Source organism: Colletes latitarsis, chromosome 7, assembly GCF_051014445.1.
Source record: "Colletes latitarsis isolate SP2378_abdomen chromosome 7, iyColLati1, whole genome shotgun sequence".
Lineage (NCBI taxonomy): Eukaryota > Metazoa > Arthropoda > Insecta > Hymenoptera > Colletidae > Colletes > Colletes latitarsis.
Genome location: NC_135140.1, coordinates 2,328,185 through 2,350,652, shown reverse-complemented (window position 1 = coordinate 2,350,652; position 22,468 = coordinate 2,328,185). Strand labels below are relative to the sequence as shown.

General features: G+C 33.3%; 1 protein-coding gene across 2 annotated transcripts in view; it reads left to right on the top strand.

Moving 5' to 3' along the window:
* Positions 1 to 9,041: 9,041 nt before the first annotated feature.
* LOC143344138 (synaptic vesicle glycoprotein 2B) overlaps positions 9,042 to 22,468 on the top strand; it is a 69,057-nt gene continuing 55,630 nt past the window's right edge. Inside the window, exon 1 of one of the 2 annotated variants that reach the window (XM_076769875.1) lies at positions 9,042 to 9,263. The gene's annotated coding sequence lies outside the window, so the exon portion shown is untranslated. Of the gene's footprint in view, positions 9,264 to 19,851; positions 19,871 to 22,468 lie in introns of those variants that run through there. The other variant, XM_076769876.1, reaches the window with a different exon arrangement.

The window sequence follows — 22,468 nt, the reverse complement described above, 5'->3', positions numbered from 1 at the left end:
GTCCAAGCAATTGCAAATCGTTATAGGCAATAAAGGTGATCCTATAAAATATTAATTCATTTGTTAGTTTGTTGTTTCGTTTATTTGTTAAAGAACGAATTTACTGTATGAATATTTGTTTCCTGCCGGATTCTGTACTCTCTAAGAATATTGTTTTATATCTTGTAATAAAATGTTTAAACTTCAATAACATGCTATATCATTTAAAAGATGTAATAATTTTCTACATTTTATTGTATTTTGTTGTTAAATTAATATTCTATAAAGAAAGTCGTCGCCGTTAAAAATAAAACATCTTCATAGGTACGAATATTTTTTTCAGATACTGTGATATCGTAGAAAAAGTCTATAAAATACAAATAGATGTATGGGAATATACATAATGACAATATACAGGTTGTTCGGCCACCCCTGGGGAAAATTATAATGGGAGATTCTATTGGCCTAAATAAGATGAAAATCAAGAATATTAATTTCTTGACTGAGGCTTCGTTAAAAAGTTATTAAAAAATCAAATTAAAAAATTCCAAATCATACTAAAAAAATTATGTTTAGTTACAGGGTCCAATTACAAGTATTTTTTGGTGAATAGACATACTCCGAATTCCACTGCACTTTCGAGAAAAAAATTCTTTACCGAAAATCTAATGTGAGGCCAGAAATGGTTCTCTGAAATTTAATGCGATCTTTAAAATGTCATAATTTTTGAAAGAATTGGAGGATTTTAATTTTTCAAAATGCAAACAACGCGTATTTTAGTGGAGAATATGTAGAAATTCTAAGAATATTGAAAAAGTTGTTCCTTGACACCGTAAAGTGAGGAAAACCCCTTAAAACTGGTCCAACTTTCAAACGGCCATAACTCCTACAATTGCAAAGGTATCTCATTGAAATTTATTTGCGAAGTAAAGCTCATAGGTATCTACAAAAAAGTATTAGTCAATTTTTCTGTAGGGCGTCAAGCAAATTTATCAAAAATGAAAAACGAATTTTTAAGAAAAATCGACAAAGGGGGTAGGTGCTTAAATTTTTCGGCGAAAAAAGAATTTCAAATCGTTCTGGAAAAATTACTTTCAGTTGCGGGGTTCAATTATAATCATTTTTGGTGAATACACATGCCCCTAAAATCCTACTCACTTTCGAGAAAAAAATTCGAGTAGGTACTGAAATTTTTAGATGAAATTAAAAAATTTAAAATCATACTAAAAAAATTATATTTTGTTACAAGACTCAATTACAAGTATTTTTTGGTGAATAGACATACCCCGAAATCCTATACACTTTCGAGAAAAAAATTCTTTACCAAAATTATAATGTAATGTTAAGAAATGCTTCCCTAAAATTTCATGCAAATATTTAATATGTCATAACTCCTGAACGGATTGGAGGATTTTAATTTTTCGAAATGCAAACGGCGCGTATTTTAGTGGGGAATATGCTAAAATTCTAACAATATTGAAAAAGTTGTTCCTTAATACCGTAAAGTGTGAAAACCCTCTAAAACTGGTCCAATTTTCAAACTGCCATAACTCATACAATAGTAAAGGTATCTCATTGAAATTTTTTTCTGAAGCAGAGCCAATGGGTATCTAGACAAGAGTATTAGACAACTTTTTTGTAGAGCGTCAAACAAATTTATTAAAAACGAAAAACAAATTTTTAAGAAAAATCGCTAAGGGGGTAGGTGCCTAATTTTTCCGACGAAAAAAAATTTCGAATCGTTCTGGAAAAATTATTTTCGGTTTCAAAGGTCGATAGCAATCATTTTTGGTCATTAGACATACCTTCGAATTCTTACGCATATCCGAGAAAAAAATTCTTTACTGAAATTCTAATGTGAGGCCAGAAATGCTTTTCTGAAATTTTATGTGAATCTTTAAAATGTCATAACTCCAGAACGAATTGGAGGATTTTAATTTTTCGAAATGCAAACAACGCGCATTTTAGTGGAGAATATGTAGAAATTCTAACAATATTGAAAAAGTTGTTCCTTGACACCGTAGAGTGAGAAAAACTCCCTAAAACTGGTCCAATTTTCAAACGATCATAACTTCTACAATAGTAAAGGTATCTCATTGAAATTTATTTGCGAAGTAAAACTCATAGGTATCTACAAAAAAGTATTAGTCAACTTTTCTGTAGGGCGTCAAGCAAATTTATCAAAAATGAAAAATGAATTTTTAAGAAAAATCGACAAAGGAGGTAGGTGCCTAAATTTTTTGACGAAAAAAACATTTCAAATCGTTCTGGAAAAATTACTTTCAGTTGCGGGGCTCAATTATAATCATTTTTGGTGAATATACATACCCCTAAAATCCTACCCACTTTCGAGAAAAAAATTGGAGGTGTGAAATTTTTCGACAAAATTAAAAAATTTCTAATCGTTCTGGAAAAATTATTTTCTGTTGCGGGAGTCAATTACAATAATTTTTGGTGAATAAACCTACCCCCGAAATCCTACTCACTTTTTAGAAAAAATTCATTATGGGCGGAACTTTAAACATTAATAACTTTTTAACGAAGCCTTCATCAACAAATTAGTATTCTTGATTTTCGCCTTATTTTGACCTCCAGAATCTCCCATTAAAATTTTTCCCAGGGGTGGCCGAACACTCGGTATTCATGTAACAATTGCGAGTCTTACATGCGATGGTGCAAAATGCAATGGAACCACGGTATATTTCCAAGGAGGAATTATTATGTTGAAACTGGTCGGTGTGCACGCCGGCTGACTCTGATCGCCGGCGCGCGACTGTGCCCGCTCCTTTCTGCCCGTGCAACCTTCAAAGGCCACAGAATGCGTCGATGAATGAAGTAGGAAAGTTGCTGAATGCCGACCGACCGGATGTGTATACTAGGTGGCTAAGAAAACGAGAGCTCCGATGTCAGTCGACGACGAATTAGTTTTGCGTCTCCTCTCGGCAATGGGAGGCCGCTAGACATTGCGTCGGCAATTATCAATCATGTTGTCTTCGTCGTGACGATTTAGATACATCTGAGTTCATTCTATGGAACGTTTTCGCCTCGGTTCGTCTATTTTAATAAACCATCGAATTTCACTTTTCTCTATATTGTCAATTTCCTTTGATAAACATCGCGGAAACAAAGAACACAGGTCAAGATTCGTTGTTCCTTTTACTCTGATCAATGTGCAAGATAATATTAATATTAATAATAAAATTACTTTTTGATCAATCCTCATATTACATAATATGAAAAAAACAGAGTTATAAATTATAAATTATATCAGCATTAATTGAAAATATCGAATGAAATGATAAGTCGAATTATAGGTTATGCACGTTCCATGCACGGTGATATCATTGGTGACAGTAATAGCGTATAATTTTGTTGGATATTTTCATGTATAATATTTCAGAATTATTTGGTATATTAAGTGGAATAGATTAGAGCAACAGTAATTGGATCTTTTACCTTAAGTGATGTTGGAAAACATAAATAAGGAAAGGAACGTGCACATACGATATACAGGGTGTTCGGCCACCCCTGGGAAAAATTTTAATGGGAGATTCTAGAGGCCAAAATAAGATGAAAATCAAGAGTATTAATTTCTTGACTGAGGTTTCGTTAAAAAGTTATTAAAAAATTACAAATTATTCTGAAAAAATTATTTTCGGTTGCAAGGGACGATTACAGTTATTTTTGTTCATTACACATACCCCCGAAATCCTGCGTATTTTCGAAAAAAAATTCTTTACCGAAAATATAATTTCAGGCCAGAAATAATGTCTCTCCGAAATTTTACCCATATCTTTAAAACGTCATAACTTCTGAACAGATTGGAGGATTTTAATTTTTCAAAATGCAATCAACGCATATTTTGGTGAAGAATATGTAGAAATTCTAACAATATTGAAAAAGTTGTTCCTTGACACTATAAAGTGAGGAAAACCCCATAAAAATGGTTCAAACAGCCATAACTCCTACAATAATGAATATATTTCAATGAAACTTTTTTCTGAAGTAGACCTCATAGGTATCTACAAAAAAGTATTAGACAACATTTCCATACAGCGTCAAACAAATTTATCAAAAATGAAAAACAAATTTTTAAGAAAAATTGACAGGGCCTAAATTCTTTGGCGAAAAAAAAAATTTCAAATTGTTTTGGAAGAATTATTTTCGGTTGCGGGGGTCAATTACAAACATTTTTGGTGAATAGACATACCCCCGAAATTGTAACCATTTTCGAGAAAAAAATTCAGTAATTGGGCAAATTTTTTGACAAGATTGAAAACTTTCAAATCGTTTTAGAAAAATTATTTTCGATTGCAGGGGTCAATTACAATCATTTTTGGTGAATAGACATACCCCCGAAATAGTAACCATTTTCGAGAAAAAAATTCAGGAAGTGGACAAGCTTTTTTGACTAAATTGAAAACTTTCAAATCGTTTTAAAAAATTATTTTTGATTGCAGGGGTTAATTACAATCATTTTTGGTGAATAGACATACGCCCGAAATTGTAACCATTTTCGAGAAAAAAATTCAGCAAGTAGACAAATTTTTTGACAAGATTGAAAACTTTTAAATCGTTTTAGAGAAATTATTTTTGATTGCAGGGGTCAATTATAACCATTTTTGGTGATTAGACATACCCCCGAAATTGTAACCATTTTCGAGAAAAAAATTCAGTAATTGGGCAAATTTTTTGACAAAATTGAAAACTTTCAAATCGTTTTAGAAAAATTATTTTCGATTGCAAGGGTCAATTATAATCATTTGTGGTGAATAGACATACCCCTGAAATTGTAACTATTTTCGAGAAAAAAATTCAGTAATTGGACAAATTTTTTGACAAGATTGAAAACTTTCAAACTGTTCTGGAAAAATTGTTTTCAGTTGCAGGGGTCAGTTACAATGATTTTTGGTCATTACACATACCCCCGAAATCCTGTGCATTTTCGAGAAAAAAATTCAGTACGTGCGGAACTTTAAAAGTTAATAACTTTTTAACGAAGCCTCCATCAACAAATTGGTATTTTTGATTTTTGTCCTATTTTGGCCTCTAGAATCTCCCATTAGAATTTTCCCCAGGGGTGGCTGAACACCCTGTATTTTATTTGGTCTCGACTGAACAGAAAATATACATATTTGCATACAAACCTTAACCGAAGATACATGTACTCGCCAATGATTAACTCTGATCCACGAATGTTCGTACTCTTTGCATTAAACGAGAACTCGTATAGAGATTCGAAATGCTTACAATGGCTGTACGTCGATTGAATAATTTCTAGTGAAAATAGAATTCGCAGGTGCAACGTCTATTAACAGTGCACGCTATCCGAGACGGTTTACCTTTCTATACCAAACACGGATAAACTATACATGTAAGGCATTAAAGCCTAGCAGCCGGACATGGATAAATTGGCAATATGACTCACGTGTAAATGACATCTAATTGGGTCATTATCTCACAGTTGCTTCTTAAAGTGGCGAGAGACGCAATAAGAAGCTTCGTTGATCGCGAACGTTTAACGCGACATATTACTTGATACGTGCGTTAAAAAAAAAATTCAATCAACGCAAGTCTATCGCATTCCTGTGTTCTACGTGAGATACTGTTCACTGTGTGTCCAGCCTCGCGTACCATGAAACAATGTACATGTTTAACCAACCTGTACGGTGTTTATCGTTACCGTTTCGTACTATGGGGTCGCGCATATCGTTCGTCTCTTTTGATAATCTACCAGTACTCGCATTACCATAGATTGGTAACAATTAATCCTTTATCTTTCTTCGTCTCGTTAAATCGTTCAGCAAAACAAAGAAACGTATCAACTGTCGCGACGTTAGTCGAGACGACCGTGATACTTGTTTTATCGTCGGGTCGATTGAAAATATCGCTTCACATTGTTTTCGCTCCGCGAAGTGGACCGTGGGAATACAACAGAGTGAGCGGCACATAGTATTTCAGGGGAACTCGTGGTAACCGGCTCTCGGTAGCTTTTCTTACCGTCATTCATGATACTATGGTACGGCAATAGGATGATTGCTTGACGGCCAGTGCTTAAAGTGGATAAAGTCTTCTATAGTAATTTAACTCGAGCAGGGTACAGGGGTGCAGAGACCGGGCCTTTCGGAGATCTCTCTTTTTCTTTTTTAACTTGGCAATATAAACGGTAACATAGAATCGTTTTTCCATCCGGTATGCGTGCTACGTTGAACGATTATTTCAAACTACTGCTCGTAATTACACAACTTCTACACCCGGGAAAATGAAATCATCGTTGCAATTGTTTCGCGTACGGTCCGCTAATTGAATCCTCGATTGTAATTTCACGCGTTCCTCTTCAACGGACTCAATCGAACAAACTGATTCGATCGTAAAAATGATAATTGTTGACAACGCACTTTACAAAATAAATTAAACACAGTTAGAGAATGTCAATTGTCGATGAAAAAAAGTACTCTACAATTTTAAAATTCCATAAAGTGTGTTATACACGTAGTAAACAAAATAATCGTAGAGACATACATACAGGGTGTTCGGCTACCTATGGTAAAAATTTTAATGGGAGATTCTAGAGGCCAAAATAAGACCAAAAGAACAATACCAATTTGTTGATGGAGGCTTCGTTAAAAAGTTATTAACAATTAAATTCAAAAATTTCAAATCGTTCTGGAAAAATTATTTTCGGTTGCGGGGGTCAATTATAAGTATTTCTGGTGAATAGACATAACTTCGAAATCCTACCCACTTTCGAGAAAAAAATTCGAGAAGATATGTCGACGAAATTAAAAATTTTCAAATCATACTAAAAAAATTATATTTAATTACAGTGGTCAATTATAAGCATTTTTGATGAATAGACATGCCCTGAAATCCTACCCACTTTCGAGAAAAAAATTCGAGAAGATATGTTCGATGAAATTAAAAATTTTCAAATCATACTAAAAAAATTATATTTAATTACAGGGGTCAATTATAAGCATTTTTGGTGAATAGACATACCCTGAAATCCTACGCACTTTCGAGAAAAAAATTCGAGAAGATATGTTCGATGAAATTAAAAAATTTCAAATCATACTAAAAAAATTATATTTAATTACAGTGGTCAATTATAAGCATTTTTTATGAATAGACATGCCCTGAAATCCTACCCACTTTCGAGAAAAAAATTCGAGAAGATATGTTCAACGAAATTAAAAAATTTCAAATCATACTAAAAAAATTATATTTAATTACAGGGGTCAATTATAAGCATTTTTGGTGAATAGACATACCCTGAAATCCTACGCACTTTCGAGAAAAAAATTCTTTACTGAAAATCTGATGTGAGGCCAGAAATGCTTCTTTGAAATTTCATGCGAATCTCTAAAATGTCATAATTCTTGTACGAATTGGAGGATTTTAATTTTTAAAAATGCAAACAACGCGTATTTTATTGGAGAAGATGCAGAAATTCTAACAATATTGAAAAAGTTGATCCTTGATTCCGCTAAATGAGAAAAACCCCCTAAAACTGGTCCAATTTTCAAACGATCATAACTCCTACAATAGTAAAAGTATCTCATTGAAATTTGTTTCTGAATCAGAGCCCAAGGGTACCTACAAAGAAGTGTTAGATAACTTTTCTGTAGAGCGTCAAATAAATTTATGAAAAATGAAAAACAAATTGTTAAGAAAAATCGATAGGAGGTGCCTAAGTTTTTCGGTGAGAAAGAAAATTTCAAATTTTCAAATCGTTCTGGAAAAATTATTTTCGGTTGCAGGGGTCAATTATAATAATTTTTGGTGAATAGACATACCCGCGAAATCCTGCCCACGTTTGAGAAAAAAAATTCGTAAAAATGAGAAAGTCGACGAAATTAAAAAATTTCAAATCATGCTAAAAAAATTATATTTAATTACGGGGGTCAATTACAATCATTTTTGGTGAATACACATACCCCTGAAATCCTATCCACTTTCGAGAAAAAAATTCAGTAGTGGCGGAACTTTAAACGTTAATAACTTCCTAACGAAGGCTCCATCAACAAATTAGTATTCTTGATTTTCGTCTTATTTTGGTTTCTAGAATCTCTCATTAAAATTTTTCCCAAGAATGGTTGAACACTCTGTATAAGGAACTACGGGAACAGTTTAAGGTGTTTCAGCGATCGTGATTCCTCCCTCGTCCATTAATCAAGTGTTTGTTGCCTTCTATAATGTTAATAGAAGATTGCAAGACTATTTTCTAGCTGGATAATGCACGTATCCAAACAGCTTTCTCGATAATATCGATAAAAAATAAATAGAATCTTCTTAGACAGATATCTCAAACGAAACTGTAAATAACTTAATTAATAGCGTCGTCCCTGATCGGCTATTACATGTAATAAGAAATAAAGAAAAATGTTCCTGATTACTGAATGAAAAGTAGTTAAAATTAATAGTGAGTCTATGTATTTTTACAGTCTAGAATGCAATTTTAAGGGAAAATTTATTTTTCAGATTTCTGAAGAAGAATATTTTTTGTTTATAGTTTCCATATTATTCTTTCATATTGTAATATATAAACGCACTGAACTGTTACTTTATCTGTATTTCAAATCTTTTTATCTTGTAACGTTTCTCTCGTAATTCGCCATGTTCCATTGGTATTAAGCTATTTGTAATTTTTTTTGGAGACGAGAAACGAAAAATGAAGACGAGCTGTGTTAATTATTTTGTATAAAAAAAATAATTTTGAAGTCCACGTATTATTAACATGTTTTCTACAGTAGATAACCTGCCGTATAGAGAGGAAAATTTAATCAGGGCGCGATCGACAAGCGGGGCCCACGACACGTTCATCGGTTGAACATTTTCTTTAGAGACTGACAACCGTGCACTTCGGTAGTTATCCTTAACCGTGAGTTTTATTACTTCCGTGAAGCTGTCAATGGTCGCCTATTATCCCCCTTCGCGCGAGAGAATAACTTTTTTCTAGCATTGCCGGGCGGAGAAGAAGTGGTAGGGGGCGGGAGGGGGCTCGCCTGGCTGATTTTGCGGTCCCGTGCGACGTCCCTGAGATGGCAGAATGTAGTACCAACAGATTGACAGATGTACTCGCCGCGAACTGACCCCTTCGTAGTGATTTAGTTATCTCTCTATCGACGTCTTGCCAAGTCGTACGTTTCGTTTGTAACCGAGAGAGACAGAAAATAAAAAAAAATAACAGTGCTGCTGGAAGTGTATTAGAAGGTAGCGTGCGCTCTCCGCTGAATGAGCTTCTGCCGGTTCGGAATCCTTTGGGGGCGAGATATTATGATTAGGTTAGTATGTTTACTTTGTGCCCACTTTATCGGTATTTCGTGAAAATTTCGCACCTTGGACAATTTACTAACGAGTTTTCGGTGATGTGTGCGACGAACAAGGTAAGATCCGAGAAAATACCGTTAGTTTGGCGAAATTATCGTTAAGTGTAACGTTTTTTTTCATTCGGTGGAAGCTGATCGGAAGAACATTGACCGAGTTCCCGGTTCGAGAGTAGAAGTTATATTCTATCGAACTTTTTTTGTATTCATAATATTGTCTTATTCTCGCAGACGAACCACGAATTCATTTTTCTAATATGTAGCTACACGGCGTGATATTATATTTTTATAATACCTGTTGGTAGCAAAATTTTCTAACTTATTACATAATGGTAATTATAAGGTAGAGAATTTTTGTTAAATATTAAAGAAGAAATTAAGTTAACAGCGTTCGTGCTTTCTAAATCTCGTAAATATTCAACAGATTGCAGGAGATAAAACGATATTCGTCGTCAAATCAGCTTACAGAGTCCGCTAATAAACCTAGTATGATTTCGACCGGAAATAGATCATACGGCCGTTCGTGACACGTACGAGCAATCAGGATAGATGTAATCGTGTTTGAAGTAGCAGTTTTGATACCAGTTCAGCTTGTACAGTGCATTGAAGCAAAGAAAGATCCCCTTTTTTTTTTGTATGCCAAAGACCTGGCAATACTCGCCATTTTTAATGCCATTTTGCTCGTTTAAGATTAATAAAGATAACAGATGTTTTCTGTGTGTATCATATACGAATCAAACGTGATATACGGGGTGTTCGACCACCCCTGGGAAAAATTTTAATGGGAGATTCTCGAGGCCAAAACTAAACTTACTTAAACTTCGTTAAAAAGTTATTAACGTTTAAAGTTCTGTCGGTACTGAATTTTTTTCTCCAAAATGCGCAGGATTACGGGGGTGTGTCTATTCACCAAAAATGATTGTAATTAACACCTGCAACTAAACATAATTTTTCTAGAACGATTTGAAATTTTTTAATTTCGTCGAAAAATTTGTCCACCTACTCGAATTTTGTTCTCAAAAATGCGTAGGATTTCGGGGGTATGTATATTCACCAAAACTGATTGTAATTGACCCCTGCAACTGAAAATAATTTTTCTAAGACGATTTGAAATTTTTTAATTTCGTCGAAAAATTTAGGCATTTAATTAGTTTTTCGGTAAGGAATTTTTTTCTCGAAATTGCGTAAGATTTCAAGGGTATGTGTAATGACCAAAAATGATTGTAATTGACCCCTGCAACTGAAAATAATTTTTCTAGGACGATTTGAAATTTTTTAATTTCGTCGAAAAATTTGTCCACCTACTCGAATTTTGTTCTCAAAAATGCGTAGGATTTCGGGGGTATGTATATTCACCAAAACTGATTGTAATTGACCCTGGCAACTGAAAATAATTTTTTTAGAATGATTCGAAATTTTTTTTTCACCGTAAAATTTAGGCACGTCGATTTTTCTTAAAAATTTATTTTTCATTTTTAATAATTTTGTTCGATACCCTACAGAAAGGTTGTGTAATACTTTTTTGTAGGTACCCAAGAGCTCTACTTCAGAAAAAAGTTTCATTGAAATATATTCACTTTTGCAGAAGTTATGGCTGTTTGAATATTGGACAATTTTTATGAAGTTTTTCTCATTTACCGGCGTTAAGGATTAACTTTTCGAATTTTTTTAGAATTTCTACATATTCTTTACCAAAATACGCGTAATTTGCTGTTTGAAACATTAAAATAATCCAATCCGTTCAGAAGTTATGATGTTTTAAAGATACACAAGAAATTTCAGGGTAGCATTTTTGGCCTCACATTAGAATTTCGCTAAGGAATTTTTTTTCTCGAAAATGGGTAAGATTTTGGGAGTATATGTAAGGACCAAAAATGATTGTAATTGGCCCCCACAACCAAAAATAATTTTTTCAGAATGATTTGTAATTTTTTAATTTAATTTTTTAATAACTTTTTAACGAAGCCTCCATTAACAAATTGCTATTCTTGATTTTCGTCTTATTTTGGCCTCTAGAATTTCCCATTAAAATTTTTCCCAGGTGTGGCCAAACACCTTATATAAAAATTTAACACGTTCTTAACACGTGGATGATACGATATAAAAATTAGTCGCGTTTCTATCCTATATAAATCAGTTCCTTTTATGCAGAGCATACGCATAAATATTATATAATGGCATTAATAAGCTGGAATTAACGATCATGTAACACATTCTGTAACTTGAATGCGGAGCATGTTCTTTCACGCGTTTTGATCGAAACGACGCAATTTTCCATCGTATGAACTTGATTTACGTTGTGGTGTAGCGATAAAAACGTGCTTACCCATCGTTGGAATGTCGCTTACACCTGTGAATTTGAAATCGCAATTTAATTATCGTCTCGGCAATGTGTACCGTTTTCAATGCTCGCAACGTTACAATGAAATTTAAAGAAATTAAAAACGGATACACATATAATATTTCAGTCATAAATATTTTACAACTACAACAAATATGGTACAATCGATGATCTAATCTTAGTGGATTAAGGAAAACTTGAGAAATAAACAATAAGGTGATAATTCATGAAATAAAAACTTATTTTTCTATCACTTAATTTTGTTTATATGTATATGTGTAGTACTTCCCCTTCGGGTTTGGATAAACTTCCGGTAATACTATTTGATATTTTTTGGTGCATCGTATAAATTAATATTTAATATTTAAAAAAAATTGCTATCTTGTTAACAAAAGTGAAATATGACAGGAATTAAAATAATTATACCTGTTATACGTATTATTACACAATTATATACGTATATTCAACTGCAGTTATCAGTAGCATGGTATATCTTTAACTAAAATTTTAAGTACACTAACTGTATATAAATTATAAACTATATATGAGTAATATAATGTCAACATAACAAAACTAATGTTCAAGATAGCAACTTTAATTAAAACTTAGATAATACGTATACATTTGTTATGTGTACATTCTTTACCCATTATACCTTCCTTTGCTGTATATTTTCAATTTTTTCGTTCCCAAACTTTGTCTTTGGTCATTCAATACTATTTCTATGCTTTTAATATTTTTTAAAATTTATTTTAATTACATGCTTTAAATATTTTTTCTTTTCTGGCCTATCCTTCCAATATTCAGTTACTTTTATCCCATTTCCACATCTGCATTCACCTAATAACTTTTTAATCTTGATTCGAATCCTCTACCCACATACCTTGGCTCTTGTTTTGTCTATATTATTCTATATGTTTTGTTATATTTTGATGTTTTATTTTTTCCTCTTTGCCTTTTTATCCTATTTTCTTCTCAGTCTCTTCGATAAACCACTGTTATTTTCTCTAATTTTCCCCAGCATTGCTCTATCTATCCTTCCCACGTTCAGCCCCATCCTTTTTCATTTTCACCCATTTTTCATTCTTCCCTCTTCCTCGTCCTCCTTCCTTGTTTCGCTCTTCCCAAAGCTTTCGGTCTTAATTCTTCGATTTTGCATCTTTTCCACGACTGTACGAAAAGAATTTTTATGTATTGTTAATGGAAAACATACAGAATTTTCGAATTTTATACGTACAATTTCTCGTAGAGGTAGAATAACGATTATACACTCCAGGACAAAAAGATAGCACACCTTATATTTTCTCACATTTTGTGTTAAGAGCTGATTAAGATACATATTTTCTTCTACTGATAACTCAGAGCATGTTTGTGTATACAATTTACGAAATATCGTCCACAACGTATACCTCGTCAGGATTCTAACACAAAAAATGTAAATATTACTGTTCACAAGCGGGAAAAAATGATAGCACATGTGGTAAATCTACGCTTTCCAGTTACACTGAAGCTTGCGAATTGCGAACATCAACCTCGGAACATAGTTAATAAAGTCCGTGATATTATTTCATGTTGTATAGTTGTTCAAAAAAGGCGAAATATTATCAAAAATGGGTCGCGGAAAGAGATTGAAGGCGTGTGAAATGGTCACTATAATAAAATTGAAAGAAGAACAATATTCAGTGACAAAAATAGTAAAAATTATGAATAGAAGTCGAAAAGTAACAATGAATTTCTTGAAAAATCCGGAAAACCATGGTAAAAAGAAGAGTTCTGGACTTCCGCAAAGTCTAACTGCCGGGGAACGACGTGCAATACTAAGAGCAGCATCAAATTCTAAGATGACTGCAAGGCAAATTGCTCAAAGTGTTGGTGTAAACACTAATATAAAGAATGTGAGTCGTGTTTTACAAAGATGCAAATACATAACACGAAGAAAATTGAAGAAAAAGTCTTGGTTAACTGTGCAACATAAAATGAATCGATTACACTTTGCGGAAAAGAATATTCGTATGCGAATGAAATGGCGAAGAATAATATTTACAGATGAAAAGAGGTTTAATTTAGATGGACCCGATGGTCTGAGTTACTATTTTCATGATATGCGAAAAGAGGAACAGTTTTTCAGTCGTCGGCAAATGGGAGGTGGTGATGTGATGATTTGGTACAGTATCGGATACTATAGTAAAATGGAAATCAAATTTATAACAGGATAAATGAATAGCAAAATGTATTTGGAAATGATTAAGGAACAAATAAACACGTACACCACCAGAATTGCTGGAGAGAAGTTTATTTTTCAACAGGATAATGTCGCAGTACACACTACAAAAGTAGTAAAAGAGTACTTTTCTCGAGAAAAAATTCGCGTTTTGGATTGGCCAGCAAGGTCACCCGACCTTAACATTATTGAAAATTGTTGGGGAAATCTTGCCCGAGCTGTATATGGAAATGACAGACAATTTGGAAATATTGCCGAATTAAAAAAGTGTATTCAAAATGAGTGGGAGCAATTAAAGCGAAAAACTATTAAAAAAATTCCATAAATCTTTGCCAAAGAGAATGATGGCTGTTATTAAATGTAAAGGAGAAGCCACAAGATATTAAGCATTAAATATCATTCGTTGATTTATTGTTATACATAATTTTAAGTTAAATGTGCTATCATTTTGTCCAACTATATTGCCTTAAAAGTTCTTTTTTTTTAAATAAAATTGTATAGACTGGAGAAATTCAATTCATTTTCATTTGTGTATGTTTATAGAGGTATTTTGCAAGAATGTATAAAAACAAAACCTTGGTTGTAATGTTAAATAAATAAAAATTACGTTAATTTTAAAGTGTGCTATCTTTTTGTCCGGGAGTGTAGTAGCTGCTCGAAAATATCATTCCACAAAAACATTTTGGCGCGACAGTCTAAAAATACCATACATTCTTCTTTCTCGTTCCGAGAAAACCGTCATAAGTCAGATAGCGACACGTTATTATTACGCATTACGTGGTGACATATAAAAAGAGCGGAATCAGATTGCGACGTTCCTTTGATAACTTTAATAACGTTGCTACTGACAACTTCCGGGGGAATTATGTAAACAAAATACATAACGTTTCGCTTTAAGACACAGCTTTACTATCCGAGGATCGATCGAAATGAAATTATTGTCGTTAACTGTTTATCGTCCGTCTTGTTGTCGGAGAAAGAGCTGAGCATGTTCATTTATTTCACGAAAGGAGCTGTGCCCATCGTTTGTGTTCTACGAAAAACAACGACTTCTGCCTTGTTGTATAATTACGAGGTCTGTTCAAAAAATAACCCAACTATTTTTAAACAATTTTTTTTATTTAATGTACAACTTATTGCTTGTTGTCTCCTTCAAAGTACGCCCCTCCTTTATTCACATACTTGTTCTAGCGATGTTTCCATACGGTGCATTCCTGGAAAGCTTCTTTTGGAACATCCTTCGATGCCTGTGACGAATTTTCTGTCCTCAATTGAGTTAAAACGGCGTCCTTTCAGCACTGATTTTAATTTTGGGAACAAGAAAAAGTTGCAGGGAGCAAGTTTTGGGGAATAGGGAGGTTGGGGGAGGACAGTCATCTGATTTTTGTCACAAAACTGGCGAATTAACAAGCATGCATGTTTAATTTTTCGGTAAAAATCTCATGATATGACCCAATTGATACTCCAACCTCTCTTGCAAGTTCTCTGATAGTCAGACGACGGTTAATACACACAAGGTATGGCAGACTTTGTACCAAATTAAATAGAAATGTTAATTAAACATTAAACATTAAACATTTTATTAACAACAAATGTATATAAGCTTGTATATTGAGAGCTCGTGACAGACTGTCTCAATACTTTTGTTTTAATTAATTCAATAAATAAATATCAAATAAAAACAAGTGAAATATATACAGGGTGTTCGACCATCCCTGGGAAAAATTTTAATGGGAGATTCTAGAGGCCAAAATAAGACGAAAATCAAGAATACCAATTTGTTGATGGTGGCTTCGTTAAGAAGTTATTAACGTTTAAAGTTCCGCCAATACTGAATTTTTTTTCTCGAAAGTGGGTAAGATTTCGGGAGTATGTCTATTCACCGAAAATGATTGTAATTGACCCCTGCAATCGAAAATAATTTTTCCAGAACGATTTGAAACTTTTCAATTTCGCCGAACAATTTAGGCACCTACCTTTGTCGATTTTCCTTAAAAATTCGTTTTTTATTTTTAATAATTTCGCTTGACGTCCTACAGAAAAGTTGTTTAATACTTTTTTGTAGGTACCTATGGGCTCTACTTCAGAAAAAAGTTTCATTGAAATATATTCACTATTATAGGAGTTATGACTGTTTGAAAACTGGACCATTTTTATGGAGGTTTTCTCATTTTAGGGGGTCAAGGAACAACTTTTCGAATATTTTTATAATTGCTACATATTCTACACTAAAATACGCGGCGTTTGGCTTTTTGAACATTAAAATCGTCCAATCTGTATAGAAGTTATGGTGTTTTAAAGATTCGCATGCAATTTACGGGAAGCATTTTTGGCCTGAAATTATATTTTCGGTAAGGAATTTTTTTCTCGAAAATGGTTAGGATTTCGAGGGTATGTCTATTGACCAAAAATTATTATAATTGGTTCCCGCAATCAAAAATAATTTTTTTAGAACGATTTAAAATTTTTTTATTTTGTTGAAAAATTTCACACCCTCTCGAATTTTTTTCTCCAAACTGGGTAGGATTTCCGGGGTATATCTATTCATCAAAGATGATTATAATCGACCCTTGCAATCGGAAATAATTTTTTTAGAACGATTTGAAAAATTTTTTTTTCGGCGAGAAATTTCACTACCTACCCGAATTTTTTGCTCGAAGGAGGGTAGGATTTCGGGGATATGTGTATCCATAAAAAATGATTGTAATTGACCCCCGCAACCGAAAATAATTTTTTCAAAACGATTCGAAATTTTTGAATTTAATTGTTAATAACTTTTTAACGAAGCCTCCATTAATAAATTGGTATTCTTAATTTTCGTCTTATTTTGGCCTCTAGAATCCCCGATTAAAATTTTTCCCAGGAGTGGCTGAACACCCTGTATACATTAATCTTCCCAGCCAACAGCAACTTGCAAATTCTTAACTCCAGCGCGTTTCCATAGATGCCTTCGCGATCATTTTCTAGCAGGCACCACAAAGGTCTTTGATTTTCTGAATGTGAATGTCATCAGTTCAAGTCGAAGGCCTTCCTAATCGAGGATCATCTTTGATTGATCGACGACCATTTTTAAATCTGGTAAACCATTCGTAACACTGCGTACGAGAAAATGCATCATTTCCGTAAGCTTGCTTCAAAAGTTCAAACGATTCCGTGAATGTTTTCCCCAGTTTTACGCAAAATTTCACGTTGGATCGTTGCTTTCGTAACTCGGACATTGCGAAAATCGCCACGAACAGTGAAGCACGTTGCACTCAAATAGCAATAACTCGGAAACTAAACAAGATGTAAACAATTTGTAAAAAAGTCAGTTACGTGGAAGATTATGACAATTGCAGTACTGTCAACTGTTCGTTGCTATGACGATATGCAAACACAGTTACCGAAGAAAGTGTCCATACACCGCAACACGTTCAGTTTAAACAATAAAAACCTTGATTATAGAAGGCTAGTTAACTATGAAAGGCACACATGCAGTTAGGGGATTAACTCAGCTTTCAGATAGTATGAATTTTATTGTAACTTAAATAAAAATACAACAGATAAATTTCAAATGCCGAATGAAGTAAGAAAATCAGCGAGAAAAAAGTATTCATACAGAATTTTGTTTGTATGTGAATCAGTCATATTTATAGTAATTAATATTTTGTAGGATATCCGATATTATCAATAATCGCCTGTAATCGCCTGGGCATGAATTCAATTAAATTATTTGTTACATTTCTCTCCATTTTTTGCCATTCCTTTTGCAAAGCATTTGTTAAATCATTTTTATTTGAAATTTTATATTTTTGCAAACGATGTTTCAATTCTTGCCATATATGCTCAATTGGATTTATATCCGGTGATTGCGGAGGAGTTTCCAGAACGTGAAGTGTATTGTATAAAAGCCATTCTCTAATTAAATGAGTCTTGTGGATGGGAGTGTTATCTTGCTGAAAATAGTAATTATCAGAAAGACCTAATTTCCGTGCGCTGTCTTTCAAATTTGATTTTAAAATATCTAAATATTTATATTGATTTACTATTCCATCAATGAGATGCAAGTTTCCCAGGCCATTTGCGGCCATACAGCCCCATACCATAAGGCTACTTCCACTATGTTTGACTGTAGGTCTAATATTTTTGGGCCTTAAAGATTCTCCCTTTTTTCTGTACACTAATTTTCGTCCATCTGAACCCCAAGTATTAAACTTGCTCTCGTCTGAAAAAATAACTTGCTTCCAAAAATCTAACGATTTATTTATGTAAATTTTTGCGAAATTAAGTCTTTTTTCTCTATTCACCTTATTGACGTAGGGGTTTTCCTCGCTACTCGTGCGAAATACCCTGATTCTTTAAGTTTGTTTGATATCGTTTTTGGACAAATTTTGTTACCAGTTCTTGCTTCTAATTCTGCTGCGATTTTAGGTGCACTTTAAAATGGATTTTCTTTTATTTTCTTTATAATAAATCTTTCATCCCTTTCAGTTAACTTACGCGGTCTCTCGGAACGACGCATATTTTCAATTAATCCTGTACTTTTGTACTTATTAACTATATATTGTACACTAGCATGACTCCTTTTTACCATTTCACCAATCTCGCGACGTGATTTCCCACTTTTCCATAATTCAATTACAATTTTTCTTTCCTCTATTGTAGTTTCCTTATTTTTAGCACTCATTATGATACAAACTATGATTCTTTAACAAACCACGTTAACAATTGACGAAATGCTATGAAACAAAAGAAACAAAAATAAAAGAAAGATGAGATTCTCCCAACATTTTGAGTTTTATTGGTATATTTCGCCAATAGATATTACGTATGAATACTTTTTTCTCGCTGATTTTCTTACTTCATTCGGTATTTGAGATTTGTCTGTTGTATTTTTATTTAAATCATAATCAAATTTATACTATCTGTAAGCTATAATCAGAGTTATTATTGTTTAACACCAGGTTTACGGACACTCGTTGCGCATATTTTTATTATAATTCGCTACGTTGATAGTTGCATTAAAATGCAGATTTTTTTTAATTAGAGTATACATCCATATCATTACATCAATTCAATTCAACATAAATTGCAAATAAATAATATTTATGAGTCCTATAATGTTAAGTTTAGAATCTGAATGCGTCAAATTGACGCGTACCGTAAACCTAGTGTTAAACTGAATATATTGCGGTGTATGGATACTTTTTTCGGTAACTGTAACTAAAAAAGTTCGGTTATTTTTTGAACAGACCTCGTATATCGTAAGATAGAGAGAAGTTTCATTTGTTATTACAGAAAGATTATAATAAAGTCTATCGTGGAAATTATTAGGAGAGGGTTAATGTCTTTTTGAGCGATGAATGTCACAAAAGCAAAACGAAAGTTTGATTTGTGCAAATAACAAACAAAAATTAGATGTAAACGTGGAAAATTAATTCAAGGCCTACAACATTATAGTTAAAACGAAATAAATGTATACGATGCTGGAAATACAGCGGATATCTGGCGCACCAACAAGTTCAAGATTTACAATCTGATTTCCAAATCCTGTTTGCCCTTAGGTTCATTAACGGGCAGATTTATTGTTGGAGGCGTACACAATTGATTTACTTAAAATTTTCTGCGTAACTGGATTCTACGAGTGGAGCACATTGATTTATATAGCCGACTCCAGTAAATTACTTCTACTTGTATTCGAATAAGACACAGACATTAAAATCTTCTAAACAAGAAACTTTCCTATATTATTCTTGTCGCGTTGTGACTTGTTTCTGTTTTTTTTAAATACAGTTATTTATTATAATTATCTTATATCGTAGTACTTTTATCTGAGGTATTACTCGCGTCTTGAAAATATTCCCCATTACGATTTTCCTTTATTCTGTTCATTTTGTTTACAAAACAGTTGACTCCTGCTTATAAATTGCACAATTCTTACATCACTCATTCACGATAAGAGTGACGTAAATCAAACAATATACATTTTTTAGGAGAGGCGTCTTACACTTGTCTTTTCGAGACGTAAATAATGATCCCAAAATTTCTCTAAATTAAGAATATAAAATATTAGATAGTTAAATATTATATGTCACAGTGAATGATAAAGTTAATCATAGCAATTTAAATTCCATATATCACCATCCATGTTTGATTTTTTATTTGCTTGGTACAGTTTCAATTTGCTACAATATTAACGATACAAGACAGGGAGAAATATTCGTCGTACGTTAAATTTTCGAGTTATAAAATACAAGATGGAGAATACTTTGTTTTGTAGTTCAAATGTAGTTCTGTGTAAATTATTTAACTATTTAAAGATTTAGTTACGAGTATAAATAGATAATTTATTAAATTGTATTTTGTTCTGGTATTTGCTCTTCTCATTTTCGAAACTTTTGGAACGATCTTCGTAACGTTGAAACTTTTTGTAACGTCAATTAACAGTTTGCGAATCGCACACATTTCGTGAACATCGTGCAATACCATGGCTTAATTTAAACTTTTAAATAATATTCATCATATACAGGGTGTTCGGCCACCCCTGGGAAAAATTTCAATGATACATTCTAGAGGCCAAAATAAGACGAAAATCAAGAATACTAATTTGTTGATGAAGGCTTCGTTAAAAAGTTATTAACAATTAAATACAAAAATTTCAAATCGTTCTGAAAAAATTATTTTCGGTTGTGGGGGTCAATTACGATCACTTTTGGTCATTACAAATACCCCCGAAATCCCACGCATTTTCGAGAACAAAATTCCTTACCGAAAATCTAATTAGGTGCCCAAATTTTTCGACGAAAAGAAAAAATTTCAAATCTTTCTGGAAAAATTATTTTCGGTTGTGAGGGTCAATTGCAATCATTTTTGGTGAATAGTCATACCCCCGAAATCCTAACGATTTACGAGAAAAAAATTCAGTAAGTGGACAAATTTTTTGACAAGACTGAAAACTTTCAAATCGTTTTAAAAAAATTATTTTTGATTGCGGGGACCAATTATAATAATTTTTGGTCAATAGACATACCCTCGAAATCCTAACCATTTTCGAGAAAAAAATTCTTTACCGAAAATATAATTTCAGGCCAAAAATGCTTCATGTAAATTGCATGCGAATCTTTAAAACACCATAACTTCTGAACGGATTGGACGATTTTAATGTTCAAAAAGCCAAACGCCGCGTATTTTAGTGTAGAATATGTAGCAATTATAAAAATATTCGAAAAGTTGTTCCTTGACCCCCTAAAATGAGAAAACCTCCATAAAAATGGTCCAGTTTTCAAACAGTCATAACTCCTATAATAGTAAATATATATTAATGAAACTTTTTTCTGAAGTAGCGCCCATAGGTACCTACAAAAAAGTATTAGACAACTTTTCTGTAGGACGTCAAACGAAATTATTAAAAATAAAAAACGAATTTTTAAGGAAAATCGACAAAGGTAGGTGCCTAAATTGTTCGGCGAAATTGAAAAGTTTCAAATCGTTCTGGAAAAATTATTTTCGATTGCAGGGGTCAATTATAATCATTTTTGGTGAATAGACATACCCCTGAAATCGTACCCACTTTCTAGAAAAAAATTCGAGTAGGTGTGAAATTTTTGGACGGAAAAAAAAATTTCAAATCGTTTTGGAAAAATTATTGTCGGTTGTGGAGGTCAATTACAATCATTTTTGGTGAATAGACATAACCCCGAAATCTTGCGCATTTTCGAGAAAAAAATTCAGTACGGGCGGAACTTTAAACGTTAATAACTTTTTAACGAAGCCTCCATCAACAAATTGGTATTCTTGACTTTTGTCTTATTTTGGCCTCTAGAATCCCCCATTAAAATTTTTACCAGGGGTGGCCGCACACCCTGTATACAACTATTGAAGAACGAATTTCTTTGGAATTTCATATTATAATTAGCTCCTTGATGGTTATAAATACTATATTTACTAATATTTCATCGATTATAGTTGTATCGTACAGTTGTTGAATTAGGCCAGGACTGTCGAACTTCATCGTTTGGCTGTTTCACTCTCATGCTTGTGACATTTTTCTGATTAAAGTAAGACTGAACACAACATTATTGAGATTATTTAATAAATGTTAGTAATTATTCGTTACGAAATAGAATTGTTAGGGCAAAATGTAAAAAAACATTGTTGTACCGGAGCTTGACAAGATCGTGTGTTTATCCGACCTCCATTCAGCTTCAAGCATCCACCCACGCAACTGTACAACCGTGCACTACGCGACGCGTGATCCGCAATATTTTTATGCTGCTTGCCGGTTGATTGCCCCTCCGAGCATGTTGGTGACGTCAGTACGCTCGATGAGTCACTACGTGCAAGCAGAGCACGCTATAGCAAACGCGCAAGACAGTGCACGAGCGTGATTCGCATTGCTTTCACGCGTATGTATTTGTTAGAACACACGCGTGCATTTACGAATGCAAAATGATGTATCGAGACGCGTGAAACGCGTTGGATGTTCGCGTGTTCGTTCTCGTGTTTCCGGAACGCTAATCAGAGCTGTTCCAGTACCTTACTCGTACGAATATTCGGAACATTTCGAGTATCTCAAATGCAGCAAGGATCAACCGGTTCGGTCGGTATTGTAGGAAGCTGAAT